Raw genomic sequence first — 26519 nt, forward strand, 5'->3', positions numbered from 1 at the left:
GAGACAAATCGCATGGAGGGTAAAGGAATCCTTTCCAAGGTTGAATGGAACCCATGGGCAATGCCGGTGGTCCCAGCAGCCAGAAAGGATGGGCCTGTCAGGATCTGTGGTGATTTTAAGCTCTCCATTAACCCAGTACTGAAAGTAGATTAATACTCTCTTCCCAGGATAGAAGATGTCTTTGCAAACCTTTCTAGAAGGAAAAACCTCAGCAAAGTGCACTTAGCTGAGGCTTACCTACAGATGGAGATAAAAGTGTCCAAAGTGTTTCTCATCAAAAACACTCACAAAGGGCTTTATCGCTATAAAATTTTATTGCTTCATTTTTGGAGTAGCATCTGCACCTGCACTCTGGCTGAAAGCTACGGACAAGGTGCCTAGGCACTCAGTATTTGCTGGATGACATTACTGTACCAGTGAGGATGACAGGGAACATCTCCAAAATCTCAAGACAATGTTAAAAAGATTAGGGTATTAGGGGCTCAGAGCACAATGCAACAAGTGTAAATTCTTTAAACCAAAGATCACTTACTGTGGTCACACCATTGACTCACAAGGAATACACAAGTATGCTAGGAAAAGTCAAGCAGTGGTGGATGCCCCAAGGCCAAATGAGGTGTCATGGTTGCTGTTCCTTTTAGGATTCATCAATTACTACAAATAGTTCCTGCCTAAATTACTATTCTCCACGCCTTGATTGGGAAGAAATGACAATGGACAAAGCAGTGTGAGGTCACTTTCCAAAAGACAAAGGAAGTGATGATGTCAGACACTCTACTCACACATTGTGATCCACATCGTCCTGTGAAGCTTGCTTGTGACACCTCACCTTATGGTATAGGTGCAGTCTTGTCACATGTTATGAGTGAAGAAAGTGAACGCCCCACAGCCTTTGCATCATGTTCCCTTACCACTGCAGAGAACAATTACGCACCGATTGACAGAGAGGTCTCAAGTTTGGTTTGGGGTGTAAAATGTTTCAACCAGTACCTGTATGGAAGAGAGTTTATCCTCATTACTGATTGTCAAACGCTGGTGTCCAATTTCAGTCCACAGAAAGGTGTTCCACTAACAACAGCAGACTGAACATAGAGATGGGTTTGGTTTCTTGGAGGACTCAATTACAAGATCGAATTCAAGAGGATTACTGATCATAAAAATGCTGATGGATTGTCCTTTTTACCATTGGAAAAGGAAATACCTGAAAAGCTTGCAGAAGAGGCACTCCTCTTGACACATTCTCCCAGATGCAGACTGAAAGTCTCCAGATTATGGCAGAGATGATCCAAAGGGAAACCAGAGAAGTTCCCATACTGTCTCAGGTCTACATGGCAATTCAATATGGTTGGAATGTGCTGCAGAAATTCCTGTTCCCCTATTTTTACCAGTGCCAAGATGAACTTGCCCTTGACAGAGATTGCCTTATGGGGTGATTGAGAGTACCAACAAAGCTGAGCGTTAAAGTGTTGGAGTGTTGGTGGAGTTGTAGTACATGCTGTACATCTAGGCATGGTCAAAATGAAAGTGTTGGTTTGAAGCTTTGTCTGGTGGCTTGGGGTAGATCGGCAGATTGAGCAACTTGGCTTGCACTGTTCAGAATGCCAACATGTCCAGAAGATGCCAACAGCAGTCCTGGGAATGGTCTACATTGCCTTGGCAGAAGATTCATTTATACTTTTCTGGAACATTCATGGGCACAAATTTCTTGGTAGTAGTGGATGGAGCTACAAAGTGGCCGACTAGCTTCTGCTACAGCCTCGCACACTGTTGATGTATCGAGAAGGATCTTCTCAAGGCCTAGTGTTTCAGAGCACTTAGTCAGTGACAATGAACCACAGTCTGTTGTGGAACAGTTTCAGTCATTCCTAAAAGTGAATGCAATAAGACATATTACACCTACACCATACCATCCAGCTACAAGTGGTTTGGTGGTAAGGTTTGTCCGGAGATTAAAGAATGCAATGTGAGCAACCTCGGCAGAATACACTACACTAACACTGAATCAGAAGTTCACCAATTTCCTCCCTACATTTCACAATGCAGCACATTCTATAACCAACAACTCACCAGCTATGCTGTTCCTGGGTCGTTCCTTGCGTTCACACTTGGATATTCTCAAACCCAATCTCAGAAGGAGTATGCAGGACAAACAAATTGAGGGCTCCTCAAACAAGGAGGTTTGATGTTTCACTCCTGGACAAGTAGTCTTAGTGAAGGACTACAGAGGTGATTGAAAGTGAGTAGTTAGAAAGACTAAGGACAGAACTGGACCATTCTCCAACATAATGGAGAATGTGTCTGATGTCATCTGAAGGTGACACATCAATCCGTTAAGAAGAGCAGAGTCAGCTGTTAGAGAAGAAAGGCGTCCAGAGCTGTCAGAACCACTTCCTGCAGTCTCAGAGTCAACTCCTGCAACCACCACAGAGAAGGCCCCAGAACCCTGAGATTGTTTCACAGCCACAAGTCTCACCTGACAGGCAGAGTGATCCCTCCTTGTCAGGAAAAACCTTATACCACAAGACTAAGAAATATTTAGGTCTGAATGAGGTAATTTAAAATTTACTATACTGTGGATATCTGTATATAGTAGTTGTAATATATAGTATACTGTGTATATAGTTGAGATGCACTCTCTATTGAGTTGGAGTTTTTGGTAAGCAGGGAGGAGTGTAGTGCATTTAATAATTCAATAATATTTGATTAATATTGTAAATATACTGCTTGATTAAGCATTATTTATTGTTTATATAATCCATGACAATTTATAAGTAAGAAGTACACGAATGGCATACGTTATGATGCCACTACATCATATGTGCACTTCACTGAAGAAAAGGGAAGTAGGACTAAGTAGACCCATTTCCCAGCTCCTGTGTTTTCCTTTTGTTTAGTTTCTGGAGTCACAAAACATAAGAGCACACTTGAGATATTTGGTGTTTGTAGCAATATGTCTCGGGATAGGGCACAGACTTAAATGGTTTTGATTTTGGCACTTATTTATTTTAAAATCTGGATGAGCTGCATCTGTGAGATGGTCTATGAACGTTTGGTCAAAGGATTCCAACCTGTTTATGGTAGGCTAAAAGTAGCTCTTCACAGTGATTGAATCATATCCACCAAACATGCGCCAACTCAAATGAAAGCCATTTTGCAGCAGTTCTACACTGATCCCTTTTCATTCTCACCAGGTCTTCCTGATTCTGCCCTCTACCTACACATAGCGCTACACCTACCAATCCAAATGTCTTTGGGATGTTGAAGAATCCCTGAGCACTTGGAGGAACCCCACATGGCCACAGGAAGAACGTGCAAGCTCTACACAGGACTGACCTCAGGTCACCAGACCATTGAACATCTTTAACCTGATATTATACATGAGAATAATTCGCAAACAAGGCAGGCAGTCCTTGGGTTGAATTTTCCTGACACTTCTCTGAGTGGTGGCAAAGAAATTTTCCAACAGGGAGAAACAAGGAAAGAACAGGGAACATATGGATTGGGGATGGGTAGGAAATTTCCTTCACTTCTGGAGAGTTAGAAGGTCAACTGGGTTGTGGAAAAAGTGGAAATGTGGGCTGGAGGAGTGATGTGAATGCAACATCTTAATGTGTCTCATTATTTACAAATTCCCAGTAACTTGTGGCTCAAAAGCTCTGTGATGATCCAGTGTACTTCAGAGCATTTCTTCTTGAAAAGCAAGACCCTAGTGAGCTATGGTTGGTTAAGTTTACTAACCTGAAATGTGTGGATCTCTCAGTGACCAAACTTTTGACAAAGCGTTTTATTTTATGCTGCTCATTAAAATAAACTTACTGCTCTGATACAGCAGCAGTACCATAAATGTGGTGTTTCAACGTTCTACATTTGCATTTGTATATTTTGCTTTACTCGTCTGCAATATTAAGTTGGGAACAAAGAACGGATTAAAATTCTAAAATTAGAATGTGTATTTTGCCTGAATAGAGATACTTCATGGTACATTTTGATCATAAAGCTGTTTAATGAACATCCACACACCTTATCGTGATAAACATCCACACTTTCGTGCATTGATGGGATGTGATGACTAATTTTCCATTACCAGCAGCTGCACAGACACGTAACTTGTGATGCTCATTCTGATGCACAGAAATAAGTCCTTATGCCCCAAGAGATAGAGAAGCTGAAAGAAAATCATTTGGGATTTGTCAAGCTGATTGTCTTGTAAAATATCATGAGCAAAGCAAAATGGATGTAAAATATACAGTACCAACATTTTATTAAAGCTAAATACTGTGGATTGGAAGGAAAGGTGTTTTAGTATTCCACTTTAAACCCTTGTAAATAGCAAAGCAAAGGGTGGTGGAGGTGGGGATCTTAACTAAGATATAAGCAGTAATGAGAGGTATAGATAAGATTAGATTGTGAGAAATATTTCCCTGCAGCAGAGATGTCAGAACTATAAGAAGTTCTAGGGTTCCTGAGGAAAACCAGAGGATGGTTCAGATTCAGATTTATCTATCACATGTACATCACAACAGATAGCACATTGTGTCAACACACTTAAGGATGGCTGGGGGCAGCCCATAACTATCACCACACATTCAGGTGCCCAGAATGCTCGACAGAACAACACAAAACGCTCTTTTTAACAACGTTAGAGTGGTTGGAATTGGGAACACACTGCCTGAGGAGTCAGAGACCTCACAACATCTAAGAAATCTCTAGACAAATAGTTAAATTGCCTACGTGGTGGCAATCGGACAAATACTGAAAAATGGAATCAGTACTGAAAGGTACTCAATAGTCAACATAGACATGAAAGGATGCAGGGCCTGCTTCTGTGCTGTTTGACTCCGACTTTATTCTTCTAAATTCAGCTCTTCATAGTTCTAAATAAGTATCTGTTTTAAATATTGAGTAGGGAAACAAACCAGGAATAAACAATTCATTCCTGGTTATTACGAGATATCGTTGGAGAGCAACAATTGAAGAGTGGGTGCTAGTGGACAGGAACAAACATAATTTGGAAGGCTCACACCAGTTACCCGTTATCTTAAGGAGACTGGAACTTAAAGTTTTGTTAGTTATGTAACACACTGGCTAAATCCTATTTGTAGCATTGCTGCAAATTTTTGTGACACAGAGAAAAATTAGACTGGCGGATGATGCAGCACAGAGTCACCAGTATTATGCTCAGCTTCACAGAAATAAATCATGAAGATAGAATGTGTGGATTGAATTTATATTCCCATGCAAAAAGAAGGTTAATGGAATGATCTAACTAAAACTTTTAAAACGATTAAGATGTTGACAGAATTAATGGAGAGAACTATTTTCTTGGTGGAGGAATCCAGAGCACGGTGCAGTAACTCTAAATATACACAATTTAAAGAAGACGTTGGAACAAAATGTGCAGTTGAAGATTGACACTTTCTTCGTTAATGAACTATCATGACTGGATTAAATTCAGTCTATGGTTTCTGAAATTAATGGATGTTTTTAAAGACAAACCAAATTGACAAGTGGAGTTGAAATACAGAGTCTACTTTTTCTAATTTATTGGAAGAAATGATTCAAGGGGATGAATGGTTTCTCCAGTTCTTTTCTTTCCCTTCACTATTAAGTTTAAAAAATATTTCTGATGACAGTGAGCTGGTAATTCTATTACCTTTACTTCTACCTCCAATACTACTGCTTTATATTCATAAAGGCATTTAGTGCAGAAAAAGGGCATTTTGTCTCTCCGTTCTTAATTGCTATTAAGATTCTACTTATACTAACCCCAGTTTCCAGGACTCTGCATGAAGCCTTCTATGTCATGAAGTTTCAAGTGGTTCATTATTGATCAGTTTCAGCTAGTGGGAGCTGTCACTTGTTGCAAGAAGAGGGAGATGCAAAAAGTGATGCTTGTTGGGAATTTATGCTCAATTTCAAATTGATTAAGTAATTAGGCAATTAGCAAAGGTTAATAAAAAGAAGGTAGGTTTAAGTAGATGTTCTCAGAAACAAATGTACAACAGAAATGTGAAGGTTGTTTAGGGAGCATTTGCGTGGGATTCTGGATAGGTTTATCCTTTGATGCAGGGTAAAGATGGTGGAGTGAAGGAACTATGGTTGACAAGAGATATGATATATATTTAGTTAAGATGAAGGGGAAGTATTTCTAAAGTTTAGGAAGCAAAGATAAGAGAACACTCTTGCAAGTTATAGGGTAATCAGGAAGAAGGTTCAGAAGAGACTTAGAAGTGCTAGAATGCGTCAGAAGTCCTACCTGAGTAGGATTAAGGAAAACCATAAGGGTATTTTAAACTACATAAAGATCAAAACAACTAGAGTGAGGATAGGACTGATTGAGGGTAAAAGAGAAAACTTCTGTCTAGAGTCAGAAGAGGTAGGGAAGGTCCTCAACGAATACTTTGCTTCAATATTTACCTATGAGGGTGACCTTGACAAATGTGATGTCAGTATAGAACAGGACATTTTGAAGAAGATTAGGAGAGATAAGTCTCCAAGGCCTGACAAGATATACTCCAGGTTATTACGACAAATAAGAGGAGAAATTGCAGCATCGTTGGTAATGATATTTGTGTCCACACTGGCTGCAGGAGTGGTATGACAGGTTTGGAGAATGGGAAATATTATTCCTTTGTTCAATAATGGTAACAAAGATAGTCTTGGAAATTATAGACCACTCAGTCTTACATCAGTGGTGGACAAACTATTGAAAAAGATTCTTAGAGACAAGAACTACAAACATTTGGGGAAGGATTGTCCAATTAGGGATACTCAGCATAGCTTTGTGAGGGGTTCCTGATGTGCCTGAGTTTGAAGAAGGTAGACCAGTAGATGTGTATATAGATTTTAGTAAGCCACTCAATAAAGATCACCATTTAGGCTCATTCAGAAACTCAACTGGCATGGAATCCAAGGAAACGTAGCTGAGTTGATACGAGTTCTGTATACTCACTGAAGGCAGAGGGTAGTAGTAGATGGAACATATTCTACCTGGAGGTCCATGATTAGTGGTGCTCTGCAGAGATCTGTTCTAGTACCCCTGCTCTTTGTAATTTTTATAAATGACTTAGATGAGAAAGTGGAAGGGAAAGTTAGTAAATCTGCAGATGACCTGAGGGCTGGCTGTGCTTTGGATTGTGTAGAAGGTTGTCATAGGTTACAAAGGGACATTGATAGGATGCAGAGCTGGGTTGAGAAGTGGCAGATGGGGTTCAATCCAGAAAAATGTGGTGATACACTTTGGAAGGTCAAATTTGAAAGCAAAGTGCAAGGTTACTGGCAGGATTCTTAACTGTGTGGAGAAGGTGAAGGATTTTGGGGTTATGTCCATAGATCCCTCAGAGTTGCTGCGTAAATTTGTAAGCTTTTAACAACGCAAATAGTGTGCTGACCTTCATTAGTTGGTTGATTGACCATAAGACGTCGGAGCAGAATTAGGCCATTCCCTCGTGGCTGATGTATTAACCCTCTCAACCTCAACCTCCTGCCTTCTCCCCATAACCGTCGATGATCTGATTAATCAAGAACCTATCAATCTCTGCCTTAAATATGCCCAATGACTTAGTCTGCACAGCTGTCTGTGGCAAAGAATTCAACAGATTCAGCTACCTCTGGCTAAAGAAATTTTTCCTCATCTCTATGCTAAATGAGGATCCCTCAGTTCTGAGGCTGTGCCCTCTGGCCCTACCTTCCCTCACCATAGGAAACATTCTTTCCACATTCACTCTTTCTAGGCCATTCAGTATTTAATAGGCTTCAGTGAGAACCTCCCCCGCCAATTCTTAAACTCCAGTGAGTACAGGCCCAGAGCTCATCATATCGTACTGCATGTCAATCCTTTTATTCCTGGGAATTTTCTTGTGAACCTCCTCCAGACCCTCTCCAATGATTGAGTTCAAGACCCCGAGGTAATACTGCAGATCTATAAAACTCTGGTTCACTTCTGGTTGCTTCATTATGGGAAGGATTTAAGACCACAAGATCATAAGACATAGGAACAGAATTAGGCCATTCAGCCCATCGAGTCTGCTCTGCCATTCCATAACGGCTGATCCCGGATCCTACTCTACCCTGTACACCTGCCTTCTCACCATCTCCTTTAATGCCCTGACAAATTAGGAAACAATCAACTTCCGCCTTGAATATATGCATGGGACTTGGGCTCCACCACACTCTGTGGCAAAGCATTCCACAGATTTACTACTCTCTGGCTAAAAATATTCTTCCTTATCTCTGTTCTAAAGGGTTTCCCCTCAGATTTGGGGCTGTGCCCTCTAGTTCTGAATACCCCCACCACAGGAAACATCCTCTCCACATTCACCTTATGTAGTTCTTTCAACATTTGATAGGTTTCAATGAGATTACCCCACATTCTTCTAAATGGCAGTGAGTACAGACCAAAAGCTGCCAGATGCTCCTCATATGTTAACCCTTTCATTCCTGGAATAATCCTTGTGAACATCCTCTGGACTCCCTCTGATAACAACACATCCTTTCTGAGATATGGGGCCCAAAAGTGTTGATAATACTCCAAGTGCCGCCTGACTAGTGTCTTATAAAGATTTAGTATTATCTCCTTGCTTTTATATTCTATTCCCTTTGAACTAAATGCCAACATTGCTTTTGCCTTCTTTACCACAGACTCAACCTGTGAATTAACCTTCAGAGGGTCTTGTACGAGGACTCCTAAGTCCCTCCGCACCTTTGATGTTTGAACCTTCTCCCCATTTAGATAATAGTCTGCACTATTGTTCCTTTTACCAAAATGTATTATCATACATTTCTCAACACTGTATTCTATCTGCCACTTTTCTGCACATTCTTCTAACTTGTCTAAGTCCTACTGCAATCACATTTCTTCCTCAGCACTACCTACCCCTCCACCTATCTTTGTATCATCCGCAAACTTTGCCACAAAACCATCAATTCCATTATCTAAGTCATTGACAAGCAGTATGAAAAGCAGTGGTCCCAATTCTGACCCCTGAAGAACACCACTAGTCATTGGCAGCCAGCCAGGAAAGGTCCCCCTTCCGTGCCAGTATCTTTCCCGTGCTGCCATGGGATTTTATCTTAATAAGCAGCTACACGTGTGGCACCTTATCAAATGCCTTCTGAAAATTCGAGTAAATGACATCCACTACCTCTCTTTGTCCATCCTACTTGCTACTCTAATAGATTTCTCAGGGAAGATTTTCCATTACAAAAATCATGCTGATTTTGACTTAATTTATCGTTAGACTCCAAGTGCCTCCAAACCTTGAAAACTTTAGAGAAGGTGCAGGCATTTACCAGGGTGCTGACTGGATTAGAGAACATGTCTTATGAGCAAAGATTGAGCAAACTAGTCAATAGCATGCCGAATGCTTCTTCCCCACCTTGAGCAGTCACGGATCAAGTTTGCCTGGAGTCAATACAAGGGTTTCCCTTCTTCAAGAATCTTTACAAGGATATTGCTTGGATTGGGGAGCATGCCTTATGAGAATCGGCCTTTTTTCCCTGGAGCTACGGAGGATGAGAGGTGACGTGATAGAGGTGTATAAGATGATGAGAGGCGTTGATCGTGCGGATAGTCAGAGGCTTTTTCCCAGGACTGAAATGGCTAGCACAAGAGGGCACAGTTTTAAGGTGCTTGGAAGTAGGTACAAAGGAGATGTCAGGGTAAGTTTTTTACACAGAGAGTGGTGAGTGCATGGAATGGGCTGCCGGCGATGGTGGTGAAGGTGGATACAATAGGGTCTTTAAAGGGAGTCCTGGAGAGGTACATGGAACTTAGAAAAATAGAGGGCTATGGGTAACCCTGGGTAATTTCCAAGGTAAGGACATGGTTAGCAAAGCTTTGTGGGCCGAAGGGCCTGTATTGTGTTGTAGGTTTTCTATGTTTCTATGTTTCTAATCCTTGAATCTTTGTCCGTCACCAAGCAATTTTCCTATGTCAGAACTCAGAAGGGAGCATACTTTTCCCAAAGACTGGTGTTAGGCACTTAAACAATGTAGGTAACCAACCAACTAATAATGGTTTTAATTCTGGAGATGTAGGCCAGAGAGAAGATGTAAACGTTGGTTCCCTTATTCCCTCAATGAATTTTTTTTTCCTGTGCCTTGAAATAATGTGTGCTGGAGCTATCCATGCCTCTTTGGGAGGGTGGGGATTACTGTAATGTGGCACACCAGAGGCTTTTGATTTTTAAATTCCTTTTCACTAATTACCACAGAATGTGTTGCTGCATTGACGGTAAAGGAGAATTTCATCATTGACATCTTTCTTTATAGAGCGATGGCTCCAAGACTAAGGAAAGTGGTCGATGCTTCACAGGTTTTCACCTGGACCTCTATTGTTGGCAGAGGAACTTGATCTTGGAGAATGTTGAGCGCAAAGTCTATCGTTGCTTCAGTAAATGAGGGGAAAATCACTTAATCCTCAGCCCACATGGTGTGCATACATAAAGACAAACAATGTCTGTACTGCAACACAGCTACCTAGCGTTGGGTGACTGTTGATCTAAAGTGTGGTCATGATAGATTAAAACTTTACCATTTGTTCTGAAAATTAGCTCCACGACCATGAGAAGTTTATGGTAAGTGAGATGCAAAACCGTGGTGAGAAAGATTGAGAAAAAGAGTCGGAGCAACGAATGGACAGAAGGCAAGAGTTAATTTGAGTCCTTAGTCACTAGCAGTCCTTACTGGCTATATATTTAATCTGCGTTTGTACAAGATTAAAGGACTTGGAAACAAAGGAGAATAAAGTAGAATCAAGTCAAGTGAAATAAAGAAAGAATAGATTAGAAAGAAAGAGAAAATAGTGGCAGAAGGGAAGCACAGTTTTAAAAATTAACATCTTTAAAATCTCTTATAACAATTTATTACATGCAAAGACTAAGCTGTTCAAGTGTATCTTTTCTGGATCAAAGGGTGCGGATCTGCATCCACACCTTTAAACCGGCACCTGGATTGCTAAATTTTCGCAATGAATTTTGAGAGCAATTATAAAAAAACTCTGCAAATCCTTAAAAATTAGAGATCAAGAGAAAAATACTGTTTGAATAAATTAACTTGCTATTGCTGGAAATTCTTATAAACATAAACTGCCTGGCTGATATGTTATTTACATGCTGAAGCCTGGAACCTTTCATCAACGTAAGCAACTGTGCTGGCTGGGCAAGACAGCAGAATGACTGAGTATTACTCAGGTGTATCGTCCTACTGCAAAATACGGTTGCAGGTTTACGTTTTTCTGAAAGTCTGCTTCAATTTACTGGAATGAAGGTCTGTTCCAAATGATCCGAGGAGAAAACTTGAGGATATGAATAGAATCAGAATCAGAATCAGGTTTATTATCACCGGCATGTGACGTGAAATTGTTAACTTAGCAGCAGCAGTTCAATGCAATATATAATCTAGCAGAGAAAGAATAAAAATAAATAAAATAAAACATAATAATAAATAAACAAGTAAATCAATTACGTATATTGAATAGATTATTAAACTGCGCAAAAACAGAAATACTGTATATTAAAAAAGTGAGGTAGTGTACAAAGATTCAATATCCCTTTAGGAATCGGATGGTAGAGGGGAAGAAGCTGTTCCTGAATCGCTGAGTGTGTGCCTTCAGGCTTCTGTACCTCCTACCTGATGGTAACAGTGAGTAAAGGGCATACCCTGGGTGCTGGAGGTCTTTAATAATGGACACTGCCTTTCTGAGATACCGGCCCCCAAAGATGTCCTGGTACTTTTTAGGCTAGTGCCCAAGATGGAGCTGACTAGATTTACAATCTTCTGCGCTTCTTTTGGTCCTGTGCAGTAGTCCCTCGATACCAGACAGTGATGCAGCCTGTCAGAATGCTCTCTATGGTACAACAATTAGTGTATTTGTTGACATGCCAAATGGCTTCAAACTCCTAATAAAGTATAGCCAATGTTTTGCCTTCTTTTTGACTACATCAATGTGTTGGGACCAGGTTAGATCCTCAGAGATCTGTACACCCAGAAACTTGAAGCTACTCACTCTCTCCACTTCTGATCCCTCTATGAGGATTGGTATGTGTTCCTTCATCTTTCCCTTCTTGAAGTCCGCAGTCAGCTCTTTTGTCTTACTGACGTTGAGTGCCAGGTTGTTGTTGCACTATTCCACTAGTTGGCATCTCTCACTCCTATACTCCCTCTCGTTACCACCTGAGATTCTACCAACAATGGCTGTATTGTCAGCAAATTTGTAGATGGTATTCGAGCTATGCCTAGACACACAGTCATGTGTATATAGAGAGCAGAGCAGTGGGCTAAGCACACACCCCTGAGGTGCACCAGTGTTGATTGTCAGCGAGGAGGATATGTTATCACCAATCCACACAGACTGTGGTCTTCCGGTTAGGAAGTCGAGGATCCAATTACAGAGGGAGATACAGAGGCCCAAGTTCTGTAACTTCTCAATCAGGATTGTGGGAATGATGGTATTAAATGCTGAGCTATAGTTGATGAACAGCATCCTGACGTAGGTGTTTGTGTTGTCTAGGTGGTCTAAAGCTGTGTGAAGAGCCACGGAGATTGTGTCTGCTGCTGATCTACTGTGACTATAGGCAAATTGCAATGGGTCTGAGGCAGGAGTTCAGTCTAGTCATGACCAACCTCTCAAAGCATTTCATCACTGTTGATGTGGGTGCTACCGGGCGATAGTCATTAAGGCAGCCCACATTATTCTTCTTATAGGTTGCTGAGAAAGAAAAATGTTTGACCACGGAGGTGTGTGCGCTGCTGAGGACCCGTGACTCTGCCTTCAGAGCAGGCGACAAGACAACCCTAACAAAAGCGAGGGCCAAACTGTCCCGGGCCATCAGAGAGGCAAAGCATGCACACGCCCAGCGAATCCACAGCACTTCCAGGACAGCGGCGACACGCGGTGCATGTGGAAGAGCATTCAGGACATCACCAACTACAGGACAACACCACCTGCCTGTGCTGGTGATGCCTCCCTCCCAGATGCGTTGAACAACTTCTACACCCGTTTTGAGGCGGAAAATGATGCAGCGGCGAGGAATACCACCCCTCCTCCAAATGACCAGGTACTGTGTCTTACCGTGACCGATGTGAGGAGAACCCTGTGCAGGGTCAACCCACAGAAGGTTGCTGGACCAGACAATATTCCTGGCAGAGTGCTTAGAGGATGTACAGACCAGCTAGCAGAGATTCTCACTGACATCTTCAACATCTTCTTGAGCAGCACCGTCGTTACTACGTGCTTCAAGGTCATCACCATAGTCCCCGTGCCGAAGAAGTCTTCAGTGTCCTGCCTCAACGACTACCGTCCTGTTGCACTCACATCCATCATCATGAAGTGTTTCGAGAGGCTCGTCTTGGGGCACATCAAGACCCTGCTGACCCCCTCAATGGACCCTCTGCAGTTCGCATACCGTCCCAATCATTCAACAGATGACACCATTGCCATCACCCTCCAACTGGCCCGAACCCACCTGGACAAAAAAGACATGTACGTTCGAATGCTGTTCATAGACTTCAGTTCAACATTCAACACAATCAATCCTCAGAAACTGATTGGAAAGCTGAGCCTACTGGGCCTGAACACCTCCCTCTGCAACTAGATCCTAGACTTCCTGACTGGGAGACCTCAGTCAGTCCGGATTGGAAGCTGCATCTCCAACACCATCAGACTGAGCACAGGGGCCCCCCAGGGCTGTGTGCTCAGTCCACTGCTGTTCACTCTGCTGACCCACGACTGTGCTGCAACACATAGCTCGAGCCACAGCATTAAGTTCACCAATGACACGACCGTGGTGGGTCTCATCAGCAAGGACGATGACTCGGAATACAGAGAGTAGGTGCAGCGGCTAACAGACTGGTGCAGAGCCAACAACCTGTCTCTGAATGTGAAAAAAACAAAAGAGATGGTTGTTGACTTCTGGAGGACATGGAGCGACCAGTCTCCACTGAACATCGATGACTCCTCTGTAGAGATCGTTACGAGTACCAAATTTCTTGGTGTTCACCTGGCGGAGGATCTCACCTGGTCCCTCAACACCAGCTCCACAGCAAAGAAAGCCCAGCAGCATCTCTATTTTCTGTGAAGGCTGAGAAAAATCCATCTCCCACCCCCCCATCCTCACCACATTCTACAGAGGTTGTATTGAGAACATCCTGAGCAGCTGCATCACGGCCTGGTTCGGAAATTGCACCATCTCGGATCGCAAGACCCTGCAGCGGATAGTGAGGTCAGCTGAGAAGATCATTGGGGTCTCTCTTCCCGCCATTACGGACATATACACCACACCTGCATCCGCCAAACAAACAGCATTATGAAAAACCCCACGCACGCCTCATACAAACTCTTCTCCCTCCTGCCATCTGGCAAAAGGCACAGAAGTATTCTGGCTCTCATGACCAGACTATGTAACAGTTTCTTCCCCAAGCCATCAGACTCCTCAATACCCAGAGCCTGGACTGACACCAACCTACTGCCCTCTACTGTGCTTATTGTCTTCTTTATTATTTATTGTAATGCCTGCACTGTTTTGTGCACTTTATGCAGTCCTGGGTAGGTCTGTAGTCTAGCGTAATTTTTGTGTTGTTTTATGTAGTTCAGTGTAGTTTTTGTATTGTTTCACGTAGCACCATGGTCCTGAAAAATGTTGTCTAGTTTTTACTGTGTACTGTACCAGCAGTTATGATTGAAATGACAATAAAAAGTGACTTGACTTGAGTCTTCACTGATCCTTACTGAACACCCAAACATGAGAGTATGGGACTCACATTTGAGATTGGGGCTGTGGTAAATGAGTGATTGACTGGTTGGAAATTGAGGCCTTGCCTTGAGGGAATTGTGGGATAACAGGCCTTTTGACCAGAGTGTTATAGAGCATAGAACATAGAGCAGTAGAGCACAGGAACAAGACCTTCGACCCACAATATTGTGCCAGACAATTAAATTAGTAATCAGATGGCCAACTAAGCTAAACCCCCTGCCTGCATGATGCCCATATCCTTCCTTATTCCTCACATTCATGTGCCTATCAAAACAACTCTTCAAAGTCTCTAATGTTTCTGCTTCTACCAGCACCCCAGGCAGTGTATTCCAGGCACCCACCACCTTGTATTTAAAAAAAAATACTTGCGCCTCACACCTCCTTTGAAATTATCCACTCTCACGTTAAGTATATGCCCTTTGGCATTAGACATTTCAACCTTGTAAAACAATACTGTCTGTCTGCTCTATCTATGCTCCTCATGATCTTATAAACCTCTATCAGATCTCCCCTTGGCTTCTGTTGCTCCAGAGAAAAGAACCCAAATTTATCTAACCTCTCGTTATAGTACATGCTCTCTAATCTAGGCAACGTCCTGACAAACCCCATCTGTAGCCTCTCCAAAGCCTTGACATCCTTCCTATAGTGGGGTGACTAGAAATGTATGCAATACTCCAGACGCAGCCTAACTAGAGTTCCATAAAGCTGCAACATCACCTCCTGACTTTTGAACTCAATGCCTCGTCTAATAAAGGCAACAATACTATATGCCTATCAACCTATGTAGCCATGTTCAGGGAGCTATGAACTTGGACCCTAAGTTTCATCTGCTCCTCAACACTGTTAAGGATCTTACCCTTAACAAGGTACTGTCTCTTTACGTTTGACCTACCATGGTGCAATACCTCACATTTGGCTGGGTTAAACTCCATCTGCCACTTCTTTGCCCATATCCACAAATAAGCTATATCCTGTTATATTCTTTGCCAGTCTTCTACACCATCCACAACACCACCAATTTTCATATCATCAGCAGATTTTCTAACCCACCCATCTGCATTTCATTCAGATCATTTATATACATCACAAATAAGGAGGTCCTTGTACAAACCCCTGTGGAACATCACTAATCATAGACCTCCAGCTCGAATAAGTCCCTTCGACCTCTACCCTCTGACTCCAAACAGCCAAATCAGTAAAGATCAGAGGATCAGGACAATTATCAACACTACATTAAAAAAAGTATCACTACCCTGAGAGTGCTCAGTGGTAGTTCATCCTAGGCCAATATTGATTAAGCGCTGCCACAAGAGATCAAGCACGAGTTATATGGTGAATGGTATCATGCTATACTCAGAGAAACTTTTTTTAATTACACATTGCGGTGCTTGGACCAGTATCGTTTCTTTGCTCTGTTTTATTTGTGAATAATAGATAAAAACAGAATGGAGGCTCTGTGGAAATCTGAAGTTTTACTACTAACAGAACCATTACAGCAAAACAAAAGAGAGATACACTCAGTGGCCACTTTAGTAGGTACAACTGCACAGCTAATTGTTAATGCAAGTATCTGATCAGCCAATCATGTCACAACAACTCAATGTATAAGAGCACACAGACATGGTCAAGAGGCTCAGATGGTGTTCAGAACAAACATCAGAATGGGAATAAAAGTGATCTAAGTGACTTTAATTGTGGAATGAATATCGGTGCCAGACGGGGTTGTTTGAGTATCTTAGAAACAGCTGATCTCCTGGGATTTTCATACACAGCAGTCTCTGGAGTTTACAGAGAACAGAGTAAGAAACAAAAAACATCAAGTGAGCAGTAGTCCTAGGGTAATGAGAGAGATTAAAGGAGAATAGCCAGACTGATTCAAGTTGACAGGAAAGTAGCAGTAATTCAAAACCACCCATTACCACAGAGGTGTGCAGAAGAGCACTTCCAAACATACAACACTTTGAAACTTGAAGTGGATGGACAGCCAAAGACCAAACTGGATTCCTATACCTAAAAAAAGTGGCCACTGTGTGTAAATGCACACGTTTGAACTGTGTAAATCAACAGAAATTGTATCGAGTACAAAAGTCAGGGGTTGGAGCAAATATATAAAACGTTAGCTCTGAGGTATTAAAATGTAATGAATGGGTAGGAAATCACAGAAGCAGAAATATGTTGTTTTATGGAAGAGACATTATTGTCAATAAGATTGTATGGCATTTTGCATGCAGTACTTTTGTTCTGCCTTTTACGTTATTACAAAATCACTACAGGCAGTCATCAACAGCTTTCTGGTTTACTAGCTAAGAAGGTTTGCCTAATTATGCCACACAGTGATAGGCAGCATGATAGAAAGGGCAAATACACCAACAACAAAAGTTAAATGACCTAGGACTACCACCCACTGGGGTGCTGCTTCTACAGCAGGATGTTGTCAGATAAGAGAAGAAAATTTCAAGTCACTTCAATGAAGATATTTAAGCAGTGATAGCCATTTCAAAAGGTTGTTTGCTGAAAGTATACATGAGTGTTTTCCCTGAGCCAGAATCTGACTAAAATGTCTCTCAAGAAAGGGAAATGAATGGAGTAAATATGGTGTAAAAAGGGTTATTACCTTATCAGTTTCTGCCTATCAGATATAACCTTCTGAAAGCCCAGAATTAAAACACAATGATGTTCAAAACCCTGCCATACTCATGATTAAAACAATTCAATATTGTCAGAAGCACTCATGAGAGTGTGAGAGATCTCCATCATGGGCACTAGTCTCTGCAGTATCCAGGACATCTTCAAGGGGCGGTGCCTGAAAAAGGTGGCGTCCATCATTAATGACTCCCATCACTACGAGTGCCCTCTTCTCACTGCTACCATCAGGAAGGAAATACAGGAGCCTGAAGGCACACACTCTACAATTTAGGAACAGCTTCTTCACCTCTGCCATCCAATTTCTGAATGGACATTGAGCTCATGATAACTCACTACTTCTTTATTTTTATTTTTGTACTCCTTATTTAATTTAACTATTTTACATATATATATTACTGTAACTTATGTATTTTTCTCTGTTATTATGTATTGTATTGTACTGCTGCCACAAAGACAATTTCACGACTTATGACAGTGAGGTTAAACCTGATTCTGATTGTCACAGAGATGGTGCCTTGTTGAAAGTTTCAACGAGCATTGGCTTTCTAAAATTTGTATTAGAAACTTCATACTGAAAAGACAGTCAGATAATACAATATTTTCCCCTAACATCTTTGATGTTACTGAGTCAGATTAGATTGAAAGGATTCGCTTTTATGTGATGTTTTCTTTGCCATAGTTCTTGCTTAAGCTGAAGCATCACAGGCAATTATTTCTCTGAGAAGTTTCATTAACATAAATCAAATTTGAGTTTGAAAGTCAGACCCAAGGGCTTCAAAGAGAACCCTAACATTTACTTTCATTTTGCTGGCAATCAGCATGTGGTATGAAATCAATATTGAAAGACAGGCCTGGATTCTGGTAATTCAATGTTTTATTGCTGATTAAGTATTTCTGGAGAGCAGACTTTGTTCTAACATGAGAAACATGCCAACCAATTTGCACCCAGCAAGGATCCACAAACAGCAATGGCTAGAAAGCCTGTTTTAAAGTTGATTGAAAAATAACCATTCGGCAACTTTCCAGAGCAAAGCCCATGTTCTTTTTTTTTCAAACAGTTTCAGGTGAGAGAGCAGCTAGTGTCTCCATTTAGTATGTAATTTTCTATTCAGGGTTTCCAACAGTGCTGCATTCTTATCAGTCCTCCATTAGACTAGCAGCCTGGATTTTGTTTCCATGGCTCTGGTGTGGGTTTGAGCATGTTTTCTGAATATTTCCCCAGAATGTTGATGTTTTGAATGAGACCATCAGGCAAGGCCACATTGCCAATTAGGACCAAAATTGTGTGGCAAATTCTGACTGTCAGGATAGCACAATTTAATCACAAACAAGAGAAAATCTGCAGATGCTGGAAATCCAAGCAACACACACAAAATGCTGGAGGAACTCAGCAGGCCAGGCAGCACCTATGGAGAAAAGTACAGTCGATACTGGGGGCCAAGACCCTTCGGCAGGACTGGAGAGAAAAAGGTGAGGAGTAGGTTTAAAAGGTTGGGGGAGGGAGAGAGAAACACAAGGTGACACGTGAAACTGGGAGGGGAAGGGGTGAAGAAAAGAGCTGGGAAATTGATGAAAGAGATAAAGGGCTGGAGAAGGGCGGAGTCTGATTCGAGAGGACAGAAGGCCATGGAAGAAAGAAAAGGGGGAAGGAACACCAGAGGGAGGTGATGGGCAGACAAGGAGATAAGGTGAGAGATGGAAAAGGGGATGGGGAATGATGAAGGTGGGGAGCATTACTGGAAGCTTGAGAAATCGATGTTCATGCCATCAGGTTGGAGGCCCGCCCCTCCTGTTTTGCCTATTGCATTGTGTTTCTCTTTCCCCCTCCCTCACCTTTTAAACCTACTCCTCATCTTTTATTTTCCAGTCCTGCTGAAGAGTCTCAGCCTGAAACATCGACTGTACTTTTTCCATAGATCCTGCCTGGCCTGCTGAATACCGCCAGCATTTTGTGTGCGTTGCACGATTTCTCCCTTTTGACCAAAGTGACCTCACAATATATTGTAATCTATATCTGTTAAACTTGACCATTCATAACAGAAATGGTATTTATATCTAAGGTCATAAAACTGCAGAGTGTATTTATCACCAGGTCTGGAGCTCTCATTCATTCTCATTACGTTCTATTTAGCACAGCATATTAGTCTATCATGAGAGAGTACACTCACCAATTTATAATTCAGGGGAAAAAAATCTTATATTCCTTCCTCTACAAAAATTTACATTTGTTCCTTCAGGTCTCCGTGTCTAAATCACAATGCTCTTTTCTGAGATATGGACAGTTTTGATAAATTTGGAAATGGGTGCCTGTACAGTAATTTAAATGGCAGAAGAAATGTGCCTTGGTCCATTTGCAGGTATATTATAGCTCATGTATCCAGGATCTTGAGACAGTAGATTTATGCTGAAAGTGACACTGACCTTGGCACATAGTTGAAGATTCAGGCAGGTGATAGGAACCAATCGAGTGTCCAGAGACTGTTCACGTTGCAATAGACCAGATTCAGCCAGTGCTCATGCTTACAGCCATTATCAGGTTATGTCTGAGAATAAAGTGAGCATAGCCCTCTGCTCTATTACTATGGACCCCAGAAAGACATTCTTTATTCTTTTGAATCTCCATCAGTAGAAGTTGAGAGCCTGATTGATTGGCATTCTCCGGTAGTCTAGTTAATGGCTGCTGCTAAGAAGCCAGCAAATCTGATCAAAACATGAACATGTACTCTAGACTCATGTTGGTACTTTGAAAGATGGAACTATGAAGCATGTGTTTGAGCCCTCATTAAAACATGTTTCAGGCACTTGCCAAATCACTTAAATATTGTCCATTCTAATATTGTGATGAAGGTAGGTACAAGACATGGTAGGTCCAGACACCAAGAGCCCAGTGAAATCTTTAACTCCCCCATTGCTGAGGGTACATAATGCAAACGTTTACTTGTTTTGTTTGTTTAGGATATGAAAGGCATTTGTCATCTCCTCTCCTGGCATTTATTAAAAAGAAGCTGATATATTTTTTAAATATTAACTGATTCAGTCCAATGGATGAATTTAACTTTTATCCAAAGGATGAATTTATGATTTTTCTTCAGCTTCTGAGCTATGGTGGTCAACAGAGCAATCAGTATAGTCATTGAGCTATGATTAAGGCCATTATCATCATCCCACCCTTAATAATGACAAAACAGGTGCAGTTTGAGTGCACAAACCCAAATATTTCAAATAACAGTTAAAATTCCTGATGTTACATAGAAATAAAAGAACACTTATTAAATATTAGAATTGCTAAAATATTTTGAGAAATTTCTTCACCTACTGTAGATTGTAACAAACAAAAGCAATACAATTATTCATAAGGTTTTCACTTAACTAGGTAATAACTTTTACATCTCAACTCTAACAGCCTTGCCCATTCCACTTAAGCTGATAATAGAGAAGTGCAAGGAAATGCCTTATTGGTATGCAGTGTTCCAATTATCTGACAGAGTCAGAGCCCATTTACAACTAATAAGAAATGAGAGGACAAAATTGAATCTCCTGTGTGAACTCATAATTTACATATTTATTACACAGAAATGCTAATGAGGCTAATAAGAATTTCCACCACTAATTTGAAAGTTGAGGACGTTTTTCCTTCAAAATATCAATTGGTACAACTAGCCTCAGAAACAAAGTAGATGCTGCTTTCAAACTCTATTTCCCAGTTAATGCGTCCTTTTAAAAAGAAATTCCACATTCATGTCTAGGAAAAAAGGATATTCAGAGAATATTATACTGGCAGAGCAAATCTATTGAATCACAAAAAAATCTATTGAGAATTTTTGTATATTTCTCAATGTTATAAGCAGATCTTACAAGATATAATGGACAAGAAATTTGTTCATGTAGTACAATGGGCTCACATCGAAGCAATCCATTCAAAGTAATTGACGCTTGCTTTGCTTCAGTTAAGTGGGTGCAAATTTACCTGGTACAGTTTTGTGCAATTTTTTTATATCTATTGTCTGGCAGATAGTGCAAAATTAATACAGTTCATCAAAATCCGCATTAAGCAAGAAATTCTTCTGCATTGGCAAAGACACTGAGAATGGTTGCTGCACAGAGAACACATGCCATTTATGTGTTAGGTACTCCCACAATGGGCCTGCAAATGTAGAGGTGACACACTGGAAAATACACACATAAACCTGCAGTGGAATATTGAAGGATGGAGAAGCTGGACATGTGAGCAAGTAGCGGTAAAGTCTGCACATGCCATGTGTCTCTGGACCAGTGATGGAAGTTTGGTAGCCCTATATTAAACTATGAAGCACTTCAGTATCAAATAATATGCATCATAAGTAGAAGTTTCAAAGTTCAAAGTCATTTTATTATCGAAGTACATATATATCACCATATGTAACCCTGAGATTCATTTCCTTGCGGGCATTGACAGTAAATACAAAGAAATGCAATTGAATCCATGAAAGACTACATCCAGCAAGACAAACACCAATATGAAAATACAAACAAACTCTGCAAATATAAAAAGAGAAAAATAATAATAAATAAAAAAGCAATAAATATCAAGAAGGTGAGATGAAGAGGCTTTGAAAATGAGTCCATAGTTTAAGGAATCATTGTGTGAGGGGATAAGTGAAATTGAGTGAAGTTATCCCCTGTGATTCAGGGGTAATAACTATTCCTGAAGCTGGCGGTGTGGATTTTGAGGCGCCTGTGTTTCCTTCCTCGTGGTAGCAGCAAGAAGAGAGCATTGGCCTGGATGGCGCAGGTCTTTGATGATTGATACTGCTTTCCTCTGACAGCTGTCGATGAACTGTAGATATGCTCGATGGTGGGAAGGGCTTTATCCAAGATGGACTGGGCTGTATCCATTTCTTTTTGTAAGCTTTTCCATTTAAGGACATAGTTGTTCCACACCAGCCCATGTTGTATCCAGTTGATATACTCTCCACCACATATCTATAGGCGTTTCTCAAAATTTCAAATGACATGCTGAATCTAAAAAAGAAGAGGCGCTGCCTTGCTTTCTTCATAATTGAACTTATGTGCTGGGCACAGCACAGATACTCTGCAATTATAACAATGATGAATTTAGTTTCTGACCCTCTCCACCTCTGATCCTCCAAAGAAGACTGGCTCATGGACAGCCAGCTTGCTCCACCTGTAGTTAATACTCAGTTCCTTGGTCTTGCTGACATTGAGTGAAAGGTTGTTATTGTGGCTCCACTCAGCCAGATTTTCAACCTCCTCCTCATCACCTTTGTTTTGGCCAACGACAGTGGTGTTGTCTGCAAATGTTAATATGGCATTGGAGTTGTGCTTAGCCTTACAGTCACAAGTATAAAGTGAGTAGAGAAGGTGTCTAAGCTCACAGCACTGTGGTGCCCCTGTGCTGATGGTAATTGTGGAGGAGATGTTGTTGCCAATCCGTACCGACTGGGGTCCGCAAGTGAGGAAGTCGAGGAACCAGTGGCACAAGGAGGTATTGGGGCCAAGGTCTTGAAGCTTATTGATTGGTTTTAAGGGGATGATACTATTGAATACCAATCTGTAGCCAGTGAAAAAACATTCTGATATATGCAGTTTCACTGTCCAGATATTCCAGGGTTGACTGAAGAGACAATGAAATGGCATCTGCTGTGGACCTATTACACTTGAAGGCAAGTTAAAGGGATCCAAGTCGATTCTCCTGCAGGAGTTGATACGTTTCATCACCAAACTCCCAAAGCATTTTATCACAGTGGATGTGAGTGCGACTGGATGATAATCATTGAGGCAGATTCTTCTTAAGCACCGGCATAATTGAAGACTGCTTGAAACAGGTGGGTACCTCAGACCACAAGAGGTTAAAGATATCAGTGAACACTCCAGCCAGTTGATCAGCACAGGACATTAGTACTCGGCCAGGTGCCCCATCTGGGCTGGATGCTTTCCATGAATTCACACTCCTGAAAGAAGCTCCCACACCAGCCTCAGTAACTGAAATTATAGGGTCATCGGGAGCTGTGGGATTTCGTTGATCAAAGCAAGCATAGAAAGCGTTGAGCTCATCTGGAAGCGAAACCTTGTCACGTATGTTGATGGTTTCACTTTGTAGAAGGTGATGGCATTCAATGGGAAGTCCATGTTGGAAGAACGGAGGCCTCTCAGGCTTCAGTTAAATGAGTTTGACTTAGCCTGGTCCAGTATTGGAACAGGAACAGCTAACTGAGAGTCAGAGTGACATCAAAGAACGTACTTAAAGTGTGACCCACCAATCAAGGCAAACTTATAGAGACATAGAAAACCTACAGCACAATACAAGCCCTTCGGCCCACAAAGCTGTGCTGAACATTTCCTTACCTTAGAAATTATCTAGGATTACCGATAGCCCTCTATTTTTCTAAGCTCCATGTGCCTATCCAGGAGTCTCTTAAAAGACCCTATTGTATCCGCCTCCACCACCGCCGCCGGCAGCCCATTCCACGCACTCACCACTCTCTGGGTAAAAAACTTACCCCTGATATCTCCTCTGTACCTACTTCTAAGCACCTTAAAACTGTGCCCTCTTGTGCTAGCCATTTCAGCCCTGGGAAAAAGCCTCTGACTATCCACATGTTCAATGCCTCTCATCATCTTGTACATCTCTATTAGGTCACCTCTCATCCTCCGTCCCTCCAAGGAGAAAAGGCCGAGTTCACTCAACCTGTTCTCATAAGGCATGCTCCCCAATCCAGGCAACATCCTTGTAAATTTCCTCTGCCCCTTTCTATGGTTTCCACATCCTTCCTGTAGTGAGGCGACCAGAACTGAGCACAATACTCCAAGTGGGGTCTGACCAGGGTCCTGTAGAGCAGCAACATTACCTCTCAGCTCTTAAACTCAATCCCATGATTAATGAAGTCCAATACACTATATGCCTTCTTAACTACAGAGTCAACCTGCACAGTAGCTTTGAGTGTCCTATGGATTCGGACCCCAAGATCCCTCTGATCCTCCACACTGCCAAGATCGTACCATTAATACTATATTCTGCCATCATATTTGACTTACCAAAATGAACCACCTCACACTTACCTGGGTTGAACTCCATCTGCTACTTCTCAGCCCAGTTTTGTATTCTATCAATGTCCCATTGTAACCTCTGACAGCCTTCCACACTATCCACAACACCTCGAACCTTTGTATCATCAGCAAACTTACTAACCCATCCCTCCACTTCCTTATCCAGGTCATTTATAAAAATCACAAAGAGTAGGGGGTCCCAGAACAGATCCCGGAGGCACTCCACTGGTCACCAACCTCCATGTAGAATATGACCCGCCTACAGCCACTCTTTGCCTTTTGTGGGCAAACCAGCTCTGGATCCACAAAGTAATGTCCCCTTGGATTCCATGCCTTCTTACTTTCTCAATAAGCCTTGCATGGGGTACTTTATCAAATGCTTTGCTGAAATCCGTATACACTACATCTACTGCTCTGCCTTCATCAATGTGTTTAGTCACATCCTCAAAAAATTCAGTCAGGCTTGTAAGGCACCACCTGCATTTGACAAAGCCATGCTGACATTCCTAATCATATTATGCCTCTCCAAATGTTTATAAATCTTGCCTCTCAGGATCTTCTCCATCAACTTACCAACTACTGAACTAAGACTCACTGGTCTGTAATTTCCTGGGCTGTCTACACTCCCTTTCTTGAATAAGGGAACGACATCCGCAGCCCTCCAATCCTCCGGAACCTCTCCCATCCTCACTGATGATGCAAAGATCATCGCCAGAGGCTCAGCAATCTATTCCAAGGTATTCCACAGTATTGGATCACCTAATGTCAGAACCATCGAACTGAAGCCAGGAAGGCCTCAAGCTTTCCATAATGGACTTCTTACATATGAATATCCCATTGTTTAATTGGGTGTATTTCTTATCAAACATTCTTTTTACATAGAGAAATATAGAAAGTTTCTCATTTGAATTACTAAGTCTATATGTGTAGTAAAATATGTATTTACACACACATTACTTACTGAAGTGCTTCATGAGTTAATACAGGGAGATGTTCATAGCCTGGTAAGGAAAATGTGCAAAAGCTGTAGCTTTACAAGGCAATAAAAAATAACAATTTTAAATGTTCTTGTGAGCCAAAAGAGCAAAGCTCAACTGGAAGGTGTTTTGTCCTGAATAATGCTACTTTCTGTTACATGGCAATTCAATCAGGGGATAATTTAACTGTATTTTTGGAAGCTGTTTCACTGTATGAAGGAAAGTGTTATAGATTCTCTGGATATGCAATGGGCTTCAGTGAGGCACATGCATTTTGAAATTATGTTTAGCCTATTTTATCTGTATGTTGTAATAAACAGCAGAATCCAAACTTAACATTATTGTGTCAGTTGATAGGTCTGACAAATGTATCGGGATAGATACGTTTGATGTTCCTATATGCCTGGGTTGTTGCTTTATACTGTGTAGTTGCCAACACTCTAGTGCTTTCAGGCTTTTTTTAAAGGAGGGCCTATCAACAGCCTAATGATAAATACATAATTAGTACCAGTCTCATTTAATACTGAAAGCAGGATCTTACCTTCATTTCCTGACTGGATTAGTAAATCCGTTTTCACAGTTAAGGCCTGCCACACACGTTCTGAAAAGTATATCGAGCCAGTCAATCAGTTCTCAATTCTGATAGCCTGCTCCTGTGCCTGTGATTCATACTACATTACCAAAGTCATTTGGCCTTGACAGACAAGCTATATCAAGACACCATACTGCCTTCCCAGAGTGGCTGATTAATTCCAATGAGAGTTGTAGACAAATATAGTCTACTCTGGAGCATTTTATTCTATCTATATTTGGTGTCATTGGGAATATCTCAGATTTGGAACTGCCAAAGGTGTTGCATCACAGATTGCTAGGGGAATTAGGGTGCTATCAAATGAGAGGGGAAAAAATGAAGCTCTTCCATCAAGTCAATGCCACTATGATTAGACTGCAGTATTAAATTCTCACTGCTTCATGTAAGAACAGCTCTTTTTGCGTAAATAGTGTGTTAGTAACATAATCAATATGCTCTGTAGCAGGCCAGCAGTGCAAATTTACCTTTAGCGAGTTTCTACCTGTGCAGCCCCATTCCCCTGCC

At 41.5% G+C, this 26519-nt stretch overlaps 1 long non-coding RNA gene across 2 annotated transcripts in view; it reads right to left on the bottom strand.

Annotated features, from left to right (window-relative positions):
* The window catches only part of LOC134357591 (uncharacterized), an 88207-nt gene extending 62045 nt beyond the window's left edge, over positions 1 to 26162 (bottom strand). For both annotated transcript variants that reach the window (XR_010020665.1, XR_010020666.1), the window contains exons 1-2: positions 25965 to 26162; positions 4021 to 4165 (exon numbers count right to left, since the gene is read on the bottom strand). This is a non-coding gene — a long non-coding RNA (uncharacterized LOC134357591). The remainder of the gene's footprint in view (positions 1 to 4020; positions 4166 to 25964) is intronic.
* Between the last annotated feature and the right edge of the window lie 357 nt (positions 26163 to 26519).

Source organism: Mobula hypostoma, chromosome 16 (genome assembly GCF_963921235.1).
Source record: "Mobula hypostoma chromosome 16, sMobHyp1.1, whole genome shotgun sequence".
Taxonomy (NCBI): Eukaryota; Metazoa; Chordata; class Chondrichthyes; order Myliobatiformes; family Myliobatidae; genus Mobula; species Mobula hypostoma.